Source organism: Aethina tumida, chromosome 6 (genome assembly GCF_024364675.1).
Source record: "Aethina tumida isolate Nest 87 chromosome 6, icAetTumi1.1, whole genome shotgun sequence".
NCBI classification, from domain to species: Eukaryota; Metazoa; Arthropoda; class Insecta; order Coleoptera; family Nitidulidae; genus Aethina; species Aethina tumida.
In genome coordinates, this window is record NC_065440.1 from 8,785,165 (window position 1) to 8,805,623 (window position 20,459).

The window sequence follows — 20,459 nt, forward strand, 5'->3', positions numbered from 1 at the left end:
ATATTATTAGAAGAATTCAAACTACTTTGGAAACGAAGCTCATAACGTAAATTAACTGAATGACTGTAACAGTGATTAACTGAACCATTGTTAGTGTGATTACTTAGTAGAAGGGAAACAGTTTAACAAAATATTTGGGGCAATTATAATATTCCTATTGGAAATAGATTCAGCCATACTAAATTTAATTTTGAATGGGATGGTGACTTAAAAAAATATTTTTAAAATTAGTATTGTGAACATCACTAAAATATGTATTAAAATACAAATTTTGCCGTAGTAACCTGATAGATGCTAAGGGTGAGAACTCTAGGTTCAATTTTATAAAATGATAAAATAAAATCACAAAAAAATTACCATAGTGCATTGCTGATATAAATTAATTTATTGAAACTTGATCATATTCCTTAAAAGATATAAAATATATTTTTTGGTTACATTTTCTGAGAAAAGAACCCCAAGACATGAGTCACAATTTGGAATTTGAATTTTATTTAATAAATACCCAGCAACAAAAGAGGCACCTTGAAGTCAACTAGAATCGTTAATATAGTTTTAAACTACATTGAAATCAAATTCGAAAATGGAAACATCTAATGTCGACAAATTTACGGAATTGGAAAAAAATTTTGAAAATGCCCCTAAAAACTTGCCACCATCATCTTTTAAATTACTCTTGATAAATGGAGAAATTTGATTTTGTTGACAACGACTGTCTTTCATGCTGCGATGAATTGGTGAAATGTTGGATTGATATTGGTTGATGGAGAGCTAGTTTAGAGAGATAAGAGGAGGCATAAACGGGTTGAGAAATTGCAGGCTGCATACGCTGAAGACTAAGCAATAATTATCAGAGAGTCTAGTATAAGGGAAATAGAAGGAAAATGAGAAAGTATATCCGAAGAGTGCATGGTGCGAGTTATATCGTAGCTAAGACAGAAGGGTGGTGGATCTCGAGAAAGATTGTAAATTATAATTTGAACACATAAAATCTGTTTCCAGTGGATTAAATAATAAACATTGTTGTTTATTATTTGACGAAGTATATTTAAGTTCTGGCATATTTTTCCAAGCAAAAAAACAAGAATTTTGTGATTTTGAGGATTATAATCATTTTGGCAAAACTTCTGAAAAAGCAGATCAGCTTTTGGTTTTTATGATTCGTGGGTTGTCACCTATTTGGAAAGAAGTTGTCGCATATTATTTCTCTAAAGATACAGTTCCCACAATAAATTTAAAGTTAATTATTATCGAAATTATCACTAATATCTCAAAGTATAGGTTTAAACGTAAGGGCTACAGTTGGCGATAAAGGTAGCACAAACAGATCTGCTTTAAGTTCTTTATCTTCACAGACTTCTTCTGATACATATTTTATAATTAATAATCATCGCATTTTTATTATTTTCAATGTCCTACATCTCTATAAAAATTCGAGAAATGCTCTTTTACGAGGCAATATCTTATTTGAAGACAATAAATTTGAACATATTATTCAAGAATTATTCTAAATAAATAAATAAAATTTTTATACTAAAATGAAGATTTTGTACGCTGCTCTTCAACTTTCTTTTTCAATGTCTGCATATATTCTTTCTTTAGTCTCTTCTACTCAATTACCCAATGATGCACCTTATACTGCGGAATTTATACACACGATGAACTTTTTAATTCTTTAAATGGTATGGATATTCAAAGTAAATCTGAACCTTTGGTAATCGAAACTGAAGATGACGATGACTTAGACCCAGACACTACACAAATTTCTAAATTCTAATCAATCGTCGCCAGATAATAATGTCAATTTAAAATTCGCTGTGACTGGATGATCCGGACATTTAGAATTTTGGCAAGTTTGGCAATTTTATGGAAAATTCCATATTGGAATATTCTTGATTCAACCACAGGAAGGGATGTCACATCTCAATATTCATTTTTAAAAGGCCGAATAACTACATTTACGTCTGTTGCTTCACTATGGCGCGGGTTAAAAAATGAAGGCCATGAGGTTTCTTAATCAAGACGCCATAGAAAATTTATTTTGTTAAATACGCCAGCATGGCTTTCTCAATATCAATCAAACATGTCACCAATTCATCGCAGCATTAAAGACTGTCGTTGTCAACAAAATTAAGTTTCTCCATTTGTCAAGAGAAATTTAAAAGATGATGGTGGCAAGTTTTTAGGGGCATTTTCAAAATTTTTTTCCAATTCCGTAAATTTGACGACATTAGACGTTTCCATTTTCGAATCTGATTTCAATGTAGTTAAAAAATATATTAACGATTCTAGTTCACTTCAAGGTGCCTCTTATGTTGCAGGGTATTTATTTAATAAAATTCAAATTCCAAATTGAGACTCATGCCATGAGGCCCTTTTCTCAGAAAATGAAACCAAAAAATATATTTTATATCTTTTAAGGAATATGATAAAGTTTCAATAAATTAATTTATCTCAGAGATGCACTATAGTAATTTTTTTGTGATTTTATTTTATCATTTTATAAAATTGAACCTAGAGTTCTCACCCTTAGCATCTATCAGGTTACTACGACAAAATTTGTATTTCAATACATATTTTAGTGATGTTCATAATACTAATTTTAAAAATATTTTTTTAAGTCACCATCCCATTCAAAATTAAATTTAGTATGGCGTTCAGTTTTTATTATTAATCCTTCTATCAAAATATATAATGTCTGCGAAAACCATTTTGCCACATCAGGTTTCTCTATAACAAGAAAAATTCATAATGTTCAACCAAAACAGTTATATTATAAAATCCCTCTGTTTGTAGGCTCAATTTTGTAGTCTTTCCCCTATTTCTGAATCTATTTCTAATCAGAATATTATAATTGCCTCAAATATTTTGTTAAAATGTTTCATTTCAACTTAGTAATCACTCTAACAATTCCGATGGTTCAGTTAATCAATGTTACAGTCATTCAGTTAATTTACGTTATGATCTTCGTTTCCAAAGTAGTTTAAATTCTTGAATTTGAAACTATTCCCGTCAATTTTGTCAAATGTCAAATACAGGAAACTATAAAGCTGACATCTATTGAAGAATTTAAACACTACAAATCAATTTTTCGTCCACTGTTGTTTCCCATGTTTAGTAGGAGTTTGGTACTTTTTGTGTGTTCTGTGGTATAACGTGGGTATTTCTAAATAGTCTACTATTTATATTATTGACATATGTATTAACTGAACATACGTGAGAAGTGACTCAATTCCCAGAATGAAATTAAAAAAAAATTCGTAAGAATTACCAAAATTGTAATTCGTAGTGATCTAGAAATAAAATTTTGCAATAAAAAAGTTGAATGCGTACACCAAAATATAGAAGATTAAGAAACCTTAAAATTGTTAGTTATAATAAAATATTTAAATCAGAATCAAAGAAACGATTTCTTCGGTTAATTGAGAATTTCAACCCCATTCGAGGTATTCATCAGACCTGATTACCACTTCTTCTTTTCGATGGAACATGCACTGGCTGAGCAACGCTTCAATATAATCGAACAAGTACGAAAATGGATCGATGAAAAGGTATCAATGAAAAATAAACCAGAGATATTAACAAAATATGTAGAAAGCGGGTGCCGTCTGTCGGCGAAAGTAAAAAATTGAATTATTGTAGCAATAATTCGGGAACATCGCAAAAAGTTATGAACTGTTGGTTTCTCGTATCAAAACAAGTGATATCAAAAAGAATTAAAAGGTTTCACATAAAAATGCTTATTAAAAATAATTCAACAACGGCTGTAACTTAAATTTTAAGAGATTTAGAAGAGCAATCAATTAATTCGAGGACAATTCAGCCTCCATTTGTGCGAGGTAAAGCTGTCAGAAAGATGTCCTGTGAAATACTCTTTCAAAAAACAATCGAGGAGCAAGACTTCCTTTTGCTCAGGTATCGGAATTGGAGAGGCAGCAAAAGGTTGGAAAAAAGTACTATTTTTGAACAAATCAAAATTTATCATTTTCGGAAATTATGGTGGACAGTTTATTCAACGTCCTAAAAACAGTGGAATTTATCCAAAATATGTTACAACTGTTAGACATGGCAATATTATTATTTGAGGTCGTTTATCCGATTACGAGATGGCCTGATCCTTGGAAAGAAGTACATTGGGTCGTTTTGTGTATCGTAACACATTAGATGTCATGCTACCCTATTGTGAATTCCTCTACCAAAAAGTGCCCAACGCGGCCAAAGAAGTTTTCACAAAAATGAAAGTCACTCTAATTTTGTCCTATGCTTATGACAAATTAGTTATGACATCCTTTATCACTAGTTCAGGATATTGAAATTATTTGCTGTTTAAAAAGAGATGAAGGACTGGCCTACACCTTCCATAATGAATATTTGTAAGTCAAATAAACAGTCCCAATGTTCATGGAGCAGCAGGTTATAAACCTTATTATTGACAACAATAAATCAGCTAAATAAATAGTTTTTGCTATGTTACTTAAAATATTACCTATTTTAAGTAACTTATAGGACATGTGAATTATTTTATCCACAATATAATTGTAAATATATGTTGTGTTGCAGAATTGTCGAATATCTGATATTATTCTGTTGCTTCCTTCGGCTGATTTCGTAAATTAAATCTTGTGATAATGACTGTAGAAAATCATGTCATAAACAATCCATATTTTTCGGAACAGATGGTACCTAAAATAATAATTAATACATTAATAACACGACTAAATCACGTGATCAATCACAGAAAGAGTAATAACATATAAGATTGGTATCAATAGAATATTTTCAATTATTAAACTTTCAGTTTTGGATATTTTTATACAGGCATTTAAATCCTGATAGATTAGATTCAAATTCAATAAATCATAGTATAATTAATTTCACACAATGAATTTATTTTAAAAAACTAAATACAAATATAAATAAAACTAATGTTAGACAATTTTAGGCTTACATCTCAAATAAATGTATATATAATATGTATTGACAAAAATTCCAAATAAATTGTTCATTATTTTTAAATAAAATATTCATCTTCAATGCTAAACAAATTTAATATTTTTCTGTGACTCTAATAAATTGGAGCTTGGCAATTTTTTTAATATATCAATTCCATTATTTTATTATTGACTGTCCCATAAACAATTTTAATTACACTAAACCTCGTGTGTTATTTCTAATTTATGTTCAGATTTTAATAGACTATATATATATATATATATATATATATATATATATATATATATATATGTATGTATGTATATAATTTTATTTATAAAACTCATAATTACAGTATTGGCAGAAAACACACTGTATACAAACATATCGGTGAATATTTCTTATATTAAAAATAAATGTGTTAGCTGCAAATCAAAAAACTAAATATTCGACTGGCAAAAAGTAGAGCAACCTCTCCTTTAAATAGAGGATATCATGGATCATTTTATGTATAAAGAAATACTGAGAAGTAACATGGTATGAATTGGTGTGAATTTCCCGATCTAAACTCCATTGAAAACTTATGGAAGATGGTGAATAACAAAAGAAGTCACAAAGATTATAAGTAATCAGCAATATTTAGTTCTGCAAGAGATCTGCCAAAATATGGATACAAATATTATTGACATCTGTTACTTTCCATAATAAAGATGTTTGGAAGTTATTCATAATAAAGGGAATTTTAGAATGTGTAGAATTAATTAAAATATCAATAACAAATTATTTGTAATAATAAAACTTTAAATAGCATAAGTTGCTCTACTCTTTACCAGCCAAAAAGAAATAATCATCAGTAAACTCTATATTTTTTTATTGTTTAACTATTTAATTGTTAAATTTATAAAGCGAAGTTAATTTTCAAAATACATTTTATCCAGGAAAAACATTATTTAAATTTTAAAAAAGTTGCTTTACTTTCTGCCAATACTGTACTGTACACCTATAATTTATGTTTAGATTTCAGAAGAATTTATACTTTCTCTTTTTTTGAAGTAATTTCATATCTATAAAACATCCTCGGTTAATATTACTCTAACCACATCACTACAAAATTTATTTTCATCTTTTGTACATTTTTTATACAATTGTACTTCTATAAACAATTATAATATTAATTGTCTTTGATTTAATTAAATTCAAGAAGTGAGAATATTTTTTATTAACAAAAATATAACCAATGTTATTTTAAGAATGAAACTGTAGTTTAATGACCACACAAGTATTTTAAAAGAAGTTGATTACAATTGATTGATTGCATTTTTAAAAATATTTGAAAAGTCTATTAAAATTTAATGTACATTTGTAATAAAATTAAAATATTGATTGAAATTATTACTGATTCATTAACTAATTAAAATAAAATACAAATTGGAATTATTTTACTTCAATCATTACAGACAAAGGTCCATTGTCACATTTTAATATAATCGTTTAAACCTAGTTTTTGAATTTAATTTTTTGTATTTTATTCCATTTTTTTCCATGTAGTCAAATTAATTTTGCATCATAAGCTGATGAATAAATGTACACTTACCTTAGTTACTTGATTTGTGGGTTTACATAAAACTTAAGTTCAGCATCATGCTTCTGTGAAATCCTTAACAAAATTTTCAATTAGTTTCTTGAAATACATTGCCATCTAAAACAATAAAATGTGTATGAATGTATAATAACTAACCTACAGTATCACATTAAAATAGTGAGGTTGGAAGGAATCTTCTGGTGACTATTATAATAACAATCAACATTTCAAAACGCAATGTTGTTTTTTTAAATATTCAAAAACATAAAAATTATAAACCAAGTCGGTATACATTTTCTTTGCATGAATACTAAATCAGATGTTCGCATTGCATTTGTAACGTAATAATATAACCATAACTCCACAAAATTTTGTCTCTTGAATATTTAACTTTGTAAGTGAGTTTAAACCTATGAGGAATTTTTAAAAATGTTTGAAAAGTCTATCGTAGTCCACTTAAATTTAATTAAGATGTACATTTTTAATAAAATTAAATTATTGATTGAAATTATTATTGATTCAATAAACATGTTTTTAAAATTATCAAAAAGTTATTTAAAGTAAAAATTATATTTAACATTTAAATGTTTTTTGAAAATTTATGTTAAAAATATTTAGTAATATTATTTAGTAATTGCATTAATTACATTGAGATATCATTTTAACACCTTTGTGAAGTTAGCAGTGTGTTTCACATGTATTTCAGACCAATTTAATTCGTAGTTAGCACAATTACTGACCTTTGGTTTTACTGAATAAATCCCAATTTGGTCACTCATTTGTCCTGACTAAATTATGATATTCTGGGAGCCTTTTTTGTTTCGCAGTCCACGACTAAAATAGAACATAAATGCTGTACAAACTATTAAAATTTAAAACATCAGTTGTAATACATATCACGAATTTATATCTTGACAATTTTTTGTAATTTATGAAACACAGAAACCATAACAATCCATACTAATTCTTGGGTAGTTGTATATTCTAATATTTCATATAAATTTGTATGACTAAGCAAAATATTTACTAATATTGGTTGTATATTTATATAAATTTAGTAAATATTAGTTCATATATTACATATAAAAGTAAGACACTAAAACATCCATTACTCCTAGTTAATGCAACACAAAAACTTTGACTGAGCAATACTCAATATATTATAACTTATGTATCACTAAATCTAATCAATGTCATAAATACTACTGAGTATCAAAAATAATTCGGTTATTAGTTTACTTTTATCATCACAGAAGTGCATTTTCAAATTAAATATAATTGTTTAAATCTAGTTTCTAAATTTCACTTTTTTTATTTTATTCCATTTTTTCCATGTTAAAGTAATTTAAAACTTGAACAACACTCAAATTAAATTTCCTTCATAAACACAGATGGATAAGTGTTTACTTACCTGACAAAAAATTTAATAACAGAATGTAGATATTACTTCTGCAAAATCCTTCACAAAACTTCCTGATAGCTCCTTGAAAACGTTTAAGCCAATTCCACCTAAAATAATAAAACATGTATGTATGTAACCAACCTATAGTTTATAGTCACTTCAGCTGACTGTACTGATAACCAACTTTTTACAGTGCAGTGCAATTCAATTCTTAAATATTCAAAAACATAAAATTTTATAAACAAATTGACATACACTTTTATGTATGAATACTCAATCAAGTGTTGGCATTGCTTTCATTTGATGACTTAATGTGAAACATTTATTTAGTTTGTATTAGTTATTTAAGACAAAATTAAAAAACACCCCTATGTACTTTTTTCACTGTAGACACAAATCAACGTATGCAAACCTATAATTTAAAACAACCGGCACGAACTATTCACTGAGACATTTCTTATCGCCATTACATAAAATTCGTTAAACTTACAGATTTTGTCATTCAGTGGTGTCCGTTCGCCGAGAGATGGCGGCGTATAATCAATAACAAATAATCAATTACACAATAAATAACCGTTTATCAATAATCAACAATAAATCAATTAGACAATAAACAACGGTTTATTAATAACGATTTTCATTAAAATACTAAACGCAACAAGTCATTAAACAATAATGACCGTGGTCCATAGATGGCACAACAGTAACATCAACAATTATTAATTAATTTCTAACAATTTCATATTTGAATAAGAATAAACCACGTGTAATATTCTGATAGTATACTATCTACACATCTGGGTAAGGATAGCATTTGATGAAAAGAAAATAAATGACACAGGACATAATTAAACTTACCCCGAAGATACACTAAATTTTCACCAATTACATCAATGGAACGAATTCTTTAATATATATCACGTGCTATTAAATAAATTACGATTTTAAGGTACTTCATGTTTATTTATTACACAGCAACATCAAGCTATAAATGAATCTTGAACAGCAACTGTTCGAGTGATCGTGCGGTCGCCATTTTATAACTGTGTTAAAGAGGATTGCTCAAATGTTAATTTTAAGCCTTCTACGCACGCGGGAACTCATTGGCGCGCAAGTTTAAATTGTGTAAAATAAAATAATAAAATTTTTAATTTTTGTAATTTGTTTAACAAGCACATGGCAATTTCGATAAGAATAGTTTTAAAACGTCGTGTGTTTTTAGCTTTTATTAACTTTATAAGATGATTTTAGTAACCTTTTGAAGATCAATTAGGTTACTGTTCTGGTAGGGTTATGTTGACTGGTTGTTTAAGTTGTATGTTGGTTATTAAATTATTAACTTACATATGTTAATCGTAAAATAATCGTAAAATCGTATAATATTTATTTTAAAATATACTTATCTTAGTGTATACGTTACTTTAATTTTAACATATGTGATTTTTCGAACCCTTTTTAAGTGTCAGGGTGTGGTCGCACAGTGGGTTTGAAGTTTAAATGGTTGGATTTCTACGTGTCTTTATGTATAACTTATATTCAAAATATTCAAAATTAAATTTAATTAATTAATGGGAACATTTAATATATTACGGCTACTCGAAATTTTAAAGAATTGTAAATCTGTTCTTTTTATTTTAGTCTTTCAAAATTAGTAACTCTTAAGTTAACGAATTAAATGATTGAAAATATTTATAAGTACAATGATTTTTCCTTATGCAAACAATATCAGAATTATAATTATATTGAAATAACGTATTGTATTCTGAATTACATTAAAATTTTTTAAACCAAATCTCTGTGGGGGAGATTTCAGTACTTCGGTACCACCTTTTTTTCACCCCCCTTAACTCTGAAATTATAAAACCTTAAGTTGCAGTAGTTTCAGCAGATTTTATTCGAAATTTTCAAAATAGTATTTTCTGTCCGTTTACATACAGTAATTATCGGTGATTGTTTTGTTCTTTTCTCTGTGTGTTTTGTTACTTGCGTAAGTCTTACTATTTTTACTTAATCTGTTAAAGTATCTTTTGTATCAACTTCTATAAAACAGTTTTTTATAATCGTAACTTTAACTTCAATCAAACAACCTTTTTGACAGATTTCGATTATTATTTCATTAAATTTTATTCATTAATTTTAATGCTTTCATTTGTACTTTAATTTTATTTTTTCCTTGTTATTTTTATTTGTTAATATAGATAGTTTATTTTCGTTAATTTGAGCTTTAATTGCTATATTCTAAAAAAACCTAAACTGTAAGGCAAGTAAGTATATTCTAATTATCTGGGTTTGGTACACAAACGCGAGTTGTTAAGAGTGTGAGCTACTTTACACACTTTCTAGCTCTACGTTTGAAATCACCAAAACTCAGTCTCAACTGAGACATTGAGAGACAACGGAATCAAAGGTTAGTGTCACTAGAATTAGAACTTATATAGAAACGTGTAGTCAGTAAGCTTCGAAAAATATTGAGTCAAATCGCTTCCTGATGTAACGAATCTTTCAAAAAAATTCCAGGTAGTACCGATTATCAACTTGGGTAATTAAATTGTCATCTTACCCATTACACTGATACTCTCTACTATTTAGAATACGTGACTATCAGATTAAAACTCACAGTATGATAAACTTATAAACTGATAAACTTATAAACTGATATTAACAATAAAAAATAATAAGAAAACAACAAACAAAAATTAAATACAAAAAGTAAAAATTACTACAAAATACAAAAATTAGCATATTATCCCAAAGTATTGTTTTATAATTATATATAATTCATTTTAATATTTTTGTGCAAAGTAAATTACTTTTTCTAAATAAATCCCTTATATAATTAAAGTAAAATCGAACCACCGTGCGACAGGTGACCAGAATCCTAGAAGGCAAAACTGATGCACTTGTTGCTTATAAAACCAATATAGTAGCTTAACTAAATCTATAAATGTTTATTTCAATTATGACCCTTTCTATTTCCTTACCAATTCTATCGGTAACTTTAGATTTTAATAGTACCAACCGGGGAATTATTAGAATTTACAAAAGTGCATAGAAATAACCACGTGACCAACTAGAATAATTAGGAGAAGCCTTGTTGTGTATAATAAGAAAATAATTACGAAAATTTAGTAATCCCATTCTGAATGCGTAAAAAAATGATGAAATATAAAAAAATTGCAAAAATATTAGATGTCTGAAAACACTGCTCTCACCTAGATCTCCAGAAATCTATATAGAAAAATAAAACTGTTTTTCGAGATCATATTTTTTCTAAATAAACAAGAATAATAATAAAATGATTGAAAAGATTATGCTATGATGGAAATTCAACATGGCGGACAAATTTAACAAAGACACATGCAAATTTGACACATTATTTTAACAAAAATATGGATTCTAAATTAAAGGAAAAACTCGACATTTAAACAAATGGAACAAATACAAATATTATTACAATGGGATCATTTTTAAACAAGAAATATAATAAATATAAATGTTCATACCCAAATTTTATTACTCTCTCGATGTCTTTTCAGTTCAACAGTTGAAACCTAAGAGATCAAATCGTACTAGTCAAGTCACTTGACTCAAGTGTCGTACTACCCATTCATAGAAAACTTAAGAAGTACCAACCCAATGTTATAAACAAGAAACATTACTGGGCACGATCTCGGGATGCAGCGATGTTGCCATTTTTTACAGACTACAGATATCTTTTTGTCCATCTGTCACTTTCTATTTAAAATTTATATTAAATGAGTATAGGTTAGGTTTTTCTGATATACAGTACGAAAAATGCTCTTCGTGTCTGGATGTTGTAAGAGATGGATGCACGACAAAGAGAGTAAAGTTTTGCCCGGTAGTAGGAATCCCTACTCTCAGAGACAATGCGCCGTGCTGGTGCGCGCCGGCGCACAATGTAAAAAAATGGGTGTTCTGTGATGTAAATTAATCTTTGCGAATGCATTTAGTAACTCTCCGTATGCGTAGGGATGTAGTCCGAGTTCTTCGGATGCTCCATTTAAATTCCGTAACTTTGTATAATTTTCAATCTGTAAAATGAAATATGTTTTGAGGGTATATCAAAAACAAAAATAAGTATTCTAAAAATAAACTACATTTTTCAAAATAAAAATGTATCACAAAAATTAAATAAAATATACTAAAAACAACGTCTGCGGAGACGAACCGCATGCTAAACGCAGCAAAACCAAATGATCCCCTCCAATCAGTTCGGCCCGCCCACATAATTGCATGTATATCTTTCCTTTTTGTTTACAAAGGGGTATTGATGTTCCGTCTCAATATGCGAGTAGACACGTTCATCATTTTTGATACGGTATATAAAAATAAAACAATTATATATTTTGTATAATTTTATTATATATTCATGATAAAAACAAACAAATTAAAAAAATATATATATTATATATAAATATAATATAATATAATCATCATATCACTTCGACACTCATCCAAACTAAAACTGTAATATAATAAATATAACTAATGTAACTGCTGTAAAAGTAACTTTCTGTATTTTGCAATAACTAAGCAGGAAGCATGAAATGAATTAATACCAATGAATCTGTACTTCAAATTCAATTAATGAAAATAAACGAACATATTGACTTTACGGTTTATAAAATAACCAACACAAACAATTAAATTACGTAAGTTGGTTATATAAAAAGTTTCTTACCAGAAATATATTTTCTTAAAGCAAAAACATTATCTGACCGTCTTCTATAACCTAAAATCTATCAAGTTATAGCGTCCATGTCTCAATATTCTGAAATCAAGTAAATTATTTTCTCTAACTAAAGACACTAGATATTCCCTGGTCATCCCGACAATTTTGGGGAATTTTTACTACCAATTTATAAAATCAAATATTATAAATCCCTAAGTCATCCCGAGACAAAATGGTCGTGCCTTTCCGGCGATTCCGAACGTCCATGATCGGCTGTTGCCCCTCCGTCCCTATTCGCTTGGCCCCCCTGTACCCATTCCTATTACCAACTTAAACAAAAGAGTGAAACAATAACAACAAAAAAGAATAAGTAGAGTTAATTAGTGCAATATTACTCTTACATTAATTAAATCTAATCCCTAAACAATATACAATAAAAAACAATTACATTTTAAAATAATATTTGAATATATATATATAATAACAATATTCATAGTTTTTTTTACAAAACTTATTTAAATATCTCTGTTGGTCATCTTGATATCTTGTACAGATTTGAGCAATTGGGCATTGGTCGAATTAAAAAAAAAATACATCACAGGTAGAGGGAATTTAAATACAAAATTCGGACCACTACAAGATATATATGGCAGAAAAAATTTAGCCCTTGTTACGTAGATACCGATCATTGGGTGAAGGTTTGTTTCTCCTTCTCAAATTCGATGTTGTTATGTTGAGAGTTTTAGAAACAGAACAAGTTTTAACGTACCGTAATGATACCAAACAGAAGGTTTGAGTTTCAAGGTCTTACTCATGTTTTGTTCAAACTTTTCCATAAATCCAATTACTTGACCTGAATATTTTTGCAATCCTGTTTAAGGATCGTTGACAAGAAGTTTGGTGAAGAGTGACAATACGTAGAAACTAATCATTCTATTATCTATATAAAGACGTAACATCTTCAATATGTCAATAAAATGACTGATATCTTTGATCAAGATTGGGTCATTTCTGACATGAGATTGTGGTCATTTGGCAATTTTTGTGATAATATTTTTGAGTTATTTAACTATAAAAGACATATATCTAGGAATATAGAGTAAACACATTTTGTTATATTAAATTATATTTATTATAAAGGGAATTTTTATTTTTGATACATGGTAGCTAATGGAAATTTCTTTAAGGCAGGATATCTGAGATACCTTGAGGTAAAAGTGAAATCTGATGGGGATCTGTAAAAGGTATAAATAATTTATTATTTAGATATTGTTATATTACTTCTGACTAAAGGTTCTTCTATGAGTTTGAGTTTACCGTCTCTAATTTTCTTATAGACACAATGCCACCTTCTCTAAAATAGCGTCTATTTAATTTTGTTTTATTTTCGATAACTTTTGTTACTTCTTGTGCATTTATTATATAGTTTTCTTGATCCATTTTATCTAAAATATAATTCATAAGCTATTTGACAGTAAATGAATCAGACAGTTTAACAGGAAACTTGTCAGAAAAAAAATATCAGTATGTTGATGTGAACAACAGATTATGTATTATTGTTACTATATATAAACTATGTATAAAAGCTTGTCGCTCTAAAAATAGTAGGTATATCAAAATGGAGGGAGTGAATGAAGTATATTCTTTTAAATGTAACAGTAAAATATAATTTAATTTACAGTTGGTATGTCTAAAAGTGTCAGGGGGCCAAGCGAATAGGGACGGAGGGGCAACAGCCGATCATAGACGTCCGGAACCGCCGAAAAGGCAGGACCTTTTTGTCTCGGGATGAGTTAGGGATTTTAATATTTGATTTTATAAATTGGTAATAAAAAATCCCCAAAATTGTCGAGATGAGCAGGCAATATCTAGAGTCTTTAGTTAGAGAAAATAATTTACTAGATTTCAAAATAGTGTTGATAATTTCTTACATCAACATAAACAGATGATGTTTATGTTGATGTAAGAAACTTTTTATATAACCAACTTACGTAATTTAATTGTTTGAGTTTGTTATTTTATAAACCGTAAGGTTAATATGTTCGTTTATTTTCTATTAATTGAATTTGAAGTACAAATTCATTTGTATTAATTCATTTCATGCTTCCTGCTTAGTTATTGCAAAATACAGAAAGTTGCTTTTACTGTAGTTATATTAGTTATAATTATTATATTACAGTTTTAGTTTGGATGAGTGTCGAAGTGATGATTATATTATATTATTATAAAATTTATATTATATTTATATAATATAATTTTAAATTTATATAATATAAATGTTTTTATCAAGAATGTATAATAAAATTATACATTCATGATAATTATTAATCTTATATATAAAATTCTCGTGTCACAGTTTTCGTTCCCATACTCCTCCGAAACGGCTTGACCGATTCTCTTGAAATTTTGTGAGCGTATTGAGTAGATCTGAGAATCGGCCAACATCTATTTTTCATCCCCCTAAATGTTAGGGGTAGTCCACCCTTAATTTTTTTTTTTTATTTTTTAGACAAAATTTTTAGTTTCTATTTTTTTATGATACAACATACAAAAATACATACGATCCTAAATTTTCACCCTTCTACGATCAACCATTATTTTTTAATAGTCATTTAATTAGTTATCCTCGCCAGATGTATACCACATTCTTACATACATACAATATACACATTCTAACATACATACATACTTACAATAAGTAAGCTATTTTTGGTCTACAATAGAAATTACTTGAAAGTTATTTATATGACAAAAAAAACGTTTGCCGGGTCAGCTAGTATATATATATATATGTTAGCTTACGTCATCACCTTCACCGATGGACCGATGCGACGTGCTCACATCTATTTAGACTAGTTTTGTTTTATAAGCAAATCTGAAGTATTTGTTTACATTTAATAATCGGGGCAGTTCTTAAGAAAGAACCAGGCAGTCAAGCTTTATATGTCGAGGGTTAAACTACGTTTGTTGTAATAAAGCGTATTATTGTGAATTTAGTGTTTTAATCAAACTAAAAAGACAGATTAACAGTCGCTAATCTATCATCAGAAGTGGGATATCTTCTCGTGAATTATTTCCGGAAGAAAGGACCTAAAATTTTTTTTTTTTTTTGTGTTTCTTTGTGAACAAACAATGGCAGACAATAGTGAAAAGCACAAACGCGCAGTGAGTCCGAACGTTGTGAACATTACCAAAAGTGCATCGGAGAGAGATTAGTAGCAAGAAAGTAACAACAGATTCCAAAAACAAAACATGGAAATTTTATCGACAATGGCCAACGCCCAAACTACTCAAGCAACATTGAAGTTGACTGCGCAGAAGGTTTAAGTGTGGCTGCAGCGCAGTTTCGACTTGTAAGATTTAGAAATTGCATTTGAGGAATATGACTTGAATTTGTCAGGAATGGACGAGTGGGTTACGAAAGAAATAAAAGAACAACCGAATGCCGTTTGATCTCATAAACTCTTCATCAAATTATCAGAGCGCCATCGTTAAAGCCCTTGGACCACTTAAAGACGATATTACGTTTTTTATGTTGATGATGTGTTGTGCCCTGCTCGACCCATTCAAGAATGTCTTAAGAACTTAAGAAAGGACATTGACGCCCTTAAATATGCAAAAATGTAACTTTTTCCAAACATCTGTGAAATATTTAGGTGTGATCGAAAAAGAACTGGCTGGATATTTCAGACATCTTGTGAAAAACTTTACAACTTTAACAGCACCGATATCTGCATTGTTATGTGAGGGAAAATCTTTTGAATGGACATGTAAATGTGAAAATGTACGATTGACTTCTTATCCGATTTTCAACATTTTTGATCTGGAATTGTCAACCGAACTACATACAGAAGCAAGTTCGTTAGGATTAGATGTCGCTATTAGCTGTCGAATAGAGGAAAGTTGAAACCAAAGTATCACGGACCCTTTGAGGTAACGCATTGTTTACCTAATGAGAGGTACGCACTCCGAAGGATTGGCAGCCGAGGTAGAACTACAATAGCAGCGCATGAACAGTTACGAACCTGGCCAGATACAGAAATTCTATAAGGTATAATGGATATAGATTTATTTAATAAGATTGTGAATGTGTGTAAAGGTCCCTGCTTAGTAGGCTGTTTAAGGTCCCTGTGTATCAGGCTATATGTGAAGGTCCCTGCTTAGTAGGCTATGATTAAGGTCCCTGCTCGGCAGGCTATTTTTAAGGTCCCTGCGTCGCAGGCTATGTTTGAGGTCCCTACTTTGCAGGCTATGTTTAAGGTCCCTACTTTACAGGCTATGTTTAAAGGTCCCTGCTCGGCAGGCTATTTTTAAGGTCCCTGCTCTGCAGGCTTAGATTGTTGTGTTCTGGGTCTGTGAGACAAGCGGGTAATAGACCTGGTAGTGGTTGAACCGCCTCTGAGCTCCTGGCTAGAATATGATATCTTTTGATAGCACTTGAGAGTCATGGGTGTAACAGACCTGTTGATGGTTGAGCCGCCTCTGAGCTTCTAGTGGTTGTTAACTGTGCCACATAACAGTCTATTTTGTTAAATGAAATAAGGTTTAGACTTAGTTCTTCGAATATATTTTGAGCTTGTACTGCTGTTATAATGTTTACAGATTACCGGTGTCAGGTGAATCTTTGCAAAACTGCGGAAGGTGCGAGGACGCCCCACATGTCAGGAAGGCCGTGTTAGCTTACGTCATCACCTTCACCGATGGACCGATGCGACGTGCTCACATCTATTTAGACTAGTTTTGTTTTATAAGCAAATCTGAAGTATTTGTTTACATTTAATATTCGGGGCAGTTCTTAAGAAAGAACCAGGCAGTCAAGCTTTAGATGTCGAGGGTTAAACTACGTTTGTTGTAATAAAGCGTATTATTGTGAATTTAGTGTTTTAATCAAAGACAGATTAACAGTCGCTAATCTATCATATATATATATATATATATATATATATATATATATATATATATATATATAAAAACCTAACCTATACTCAAAAAGATGGACAAAAAGATACCTGTAGTCTATAAGAAATGGCAACTAACTAATACTAACATCATCTTTAACAGTGGAATTATTAGAAGAAGGATTGCCATGACTTGAATTCTAATTAGAAAATGAATAATATTACAAATTGAACGCACTATTAAATTTATTTTAGAATCGGAAGGTAGTAAAAAAAGATTTATTTTTTAGATTGGCAGCATCACTATAATATATACTAAAACATGAAGAATAGCTGTACATTTTGACACAGTAACCAGACATAGGTTGAGACTGAGAACTCATGGCTGAATTTTATGAAATTATAAAGCAAAATCACAGAATAAAAGTACCTAATTCCCATTGATAGAAATGGCATCAATCGTGGAATAAGGTGGAAAACTTTATTAACAAAAAAATGTCGTTGATTTTTATTAAATATATGTGTATTTTTATTAAATATAAGTTTAAATTACTATAATAAAAGTCTCGTAATGAATAAATTATTTTGCTGTACAGTGCATGTCATGTCGAATGTTATCTGTTATATGTGGAATCAACATAAACGCATATAAAATATATATAAATCCTGTTATTCAGAACTTTCTAAACTAATTTTAAAATGAAAAATTCTATACTTACGCACATATATGTTTTTATGTTTTATATGTTTTGAGTGAAAAAATAAAATACCACATTTTTCTTAAAATCTTTATTCGCGTAACTTTAGGGATACAAATAAGTACAGTACAACATAACAATATTTTATTTACCAACCAATTAAATTATTTGTATTTAGAACACAATATCCATATCACTGTCATAATTCATTTCAGTATTGTCCTCCACCTGCTCGATTAAATTCGTTGTCTTCTCTCTTTGAGGTTCATTGAAATATCTCAATATGGGATTTATGTCAATTTTAGCTAGCGGTATACTTACTCTTATACTTGTTTCTTGGCTGGCTGCTCCACTAGAGTCTTTAGGGCTTGAAAAAATTCTATCTGGAAGAGTTGGCTTAACACATTCTTGTTGAAGTATTTCTGAGGTAGGAGCTACAACGTTATCTGTACAACTGTCATTAATTGTCATTAGATTAGAGGTGATGTCCTGAAATACTGCGTCCATATTTATGTTTTGATCTTCCTGAGATGATTGCTGCTTTCTAAATTTCGCAGTGATATCATCACCACCAGGAGATAACATGTTCCTCTTTCTTTTTATTTGTCACCTATTCAGTCCAGCGTTTGGAACTAACTCATCAGGATTGAACCCACATAAAGGCTTGATAATCACGGATTCTTCAATATCCGGTGAAAACTGCCCTTCTGATTCAATATGCCCTACTTGTGGTATTACAGAAATAGGACTTACCATATTACTTGAATGTGGTATTACAGACATAGGATTTACAATATTACTTGTATAATCGTCACAGCTAGGAAGGAAGTTATCAGACGATACTTCTGCTATACTTGCATATTGATTGTTCTGGGACATAGGATTTACAATATTACATGTATAATCGTCAGAGCCAGGAATTAAGCTAACAGATGAAGCTGCTTCCATTATACTTGTATATTGACTGTCCTGGGACAACACGTAAATATCTCCTTGTTGGATCTGATTAGGTTGAACAGAAGAATTCATTCTTGCCAGCACATTATCATGAGCCCCTTCAGGAACTTCTAAGCCTGTTATAAATTTGTCCTTATTAATCAAGTCGCACTCCAACATAGAATTCATCGCTTCTTTCGTTGTTATATCGTGTATAGTATTAGCTTGTTGGATACCGACATCTGCTTCAATTAGATTCTCTTGTACTGATATCAATTCTTGTGGTACGCTAGCGGCTTCAGATTGGGAACTATTGGTGCGGTGCTTATTTAATGTATCTGTTAAAATGTTTTCATTCGTTTCCGGTATACTAAATGTCATGTCTTTGGAAGATATCTTTTTGCACTTCAAGGCAAGTTCTAGTACTTGTTTCTTAATGTAACCTCTTGGTTTGGTGCAGTCTTTGTGGTTTTCGGCCAGAAGTCTAAAATCCTTGGTCCTGGCAATCAGCTCTTCAGCCTGAATAGTGTCATCTAACAGTGAGTGCCAAGGGAGACCATTAGAAGGAGTTGGTAATTGATAATTTAACCAATAACAGGCCACACTTATACAGACACAAGCGACGAACTTTGGTTGATACTCCAGACAAAAAGTAGTCAATTGGAGACTCTTGGTAGCCAAAATAAATGCAGCATGCACCACATGTTTTGGCACTTTCATCGCGTAGCATGCTGTGACAACGTGCATGTGAGGATGTTCGACCATCAGATCAAATCCAAGTGTTTGTAATAGCACAGTCTCCGTCAACAGCAAATCCTTACACTGATTAGCAAAATGTGTACTATCGGGCGGTATAATCACATGGCGCACATGGTTCAAAGCCTTGATCACGCACTTCTGTGATTTTCTTCGGTTTTGGCTGCCAAATATACAGCAGCGGGTGCAACTTCGTGCCATCGGAACAGGTTCATTGGATGGAACATGTAGAAACGGTGCATGTAAACCATGGCAGTATTAATCGTTATCGAATTGAGTTGCAAATTCGTGCCCATCTCATAGATTACTGATGCAGCTTTTTGCCTGAATGTCTCCTTATTCTGGTCGTAGCCAGATTTTTGAGCTGCCGTGTTCTTGATTTGGTCCCTAGTGAAAGTCCACCTCTCGTCTTCCATTGTGTTTAAGTTTGTGATTATATTCGGGTGAACTGGATTTTTATCGTTCAGGTACGACGAATGTCATATAACATAACACATGCATGTGGAGTGTGAAGATCAAATGTCTAATGTTTTCTTAAATAATAATAAATTATTTATACCTG

General features: G+C 30.1%; 1 long non-coding RNA gene across 3 annotated transcripts; it reads right to left on the minus strand.

Annotated features, from left to right (window-relative positions):
- Positions 1-1,929: 1,929 nt before the first annotated feature.
- On the minus strand, positions 1,930-8,944 carry LOC109606834 (uncharacterized). Of its 3 annotated transcripts, none has more exons than XR_002192128.2 (5): positions 8,775-8,944; positions 7,926-8,023; positions 7,255-7,348; positions 6,527-6,631; positions 1,930-4,683 (listed from the first exon to the last, which is right to left on the minus strand). It is a non-coding gene; the product is annotated as an uncharacterized LOC109606834 (long non-coding RNA). The 3 variants fall into 3 exon arrangements; XR_007548328.1 differs by lacking the exon at positions 8,775-8,944 and adding an exon at positions 8,329-8,374; XR_007548327.1 differs by lacking the exon at positions 8,775-8,944 and adding an exon at positions 8,172-8,235.
- Between the last annotated feature and the right edge of the window lie 11,515 nt (positions 8,945-20,459).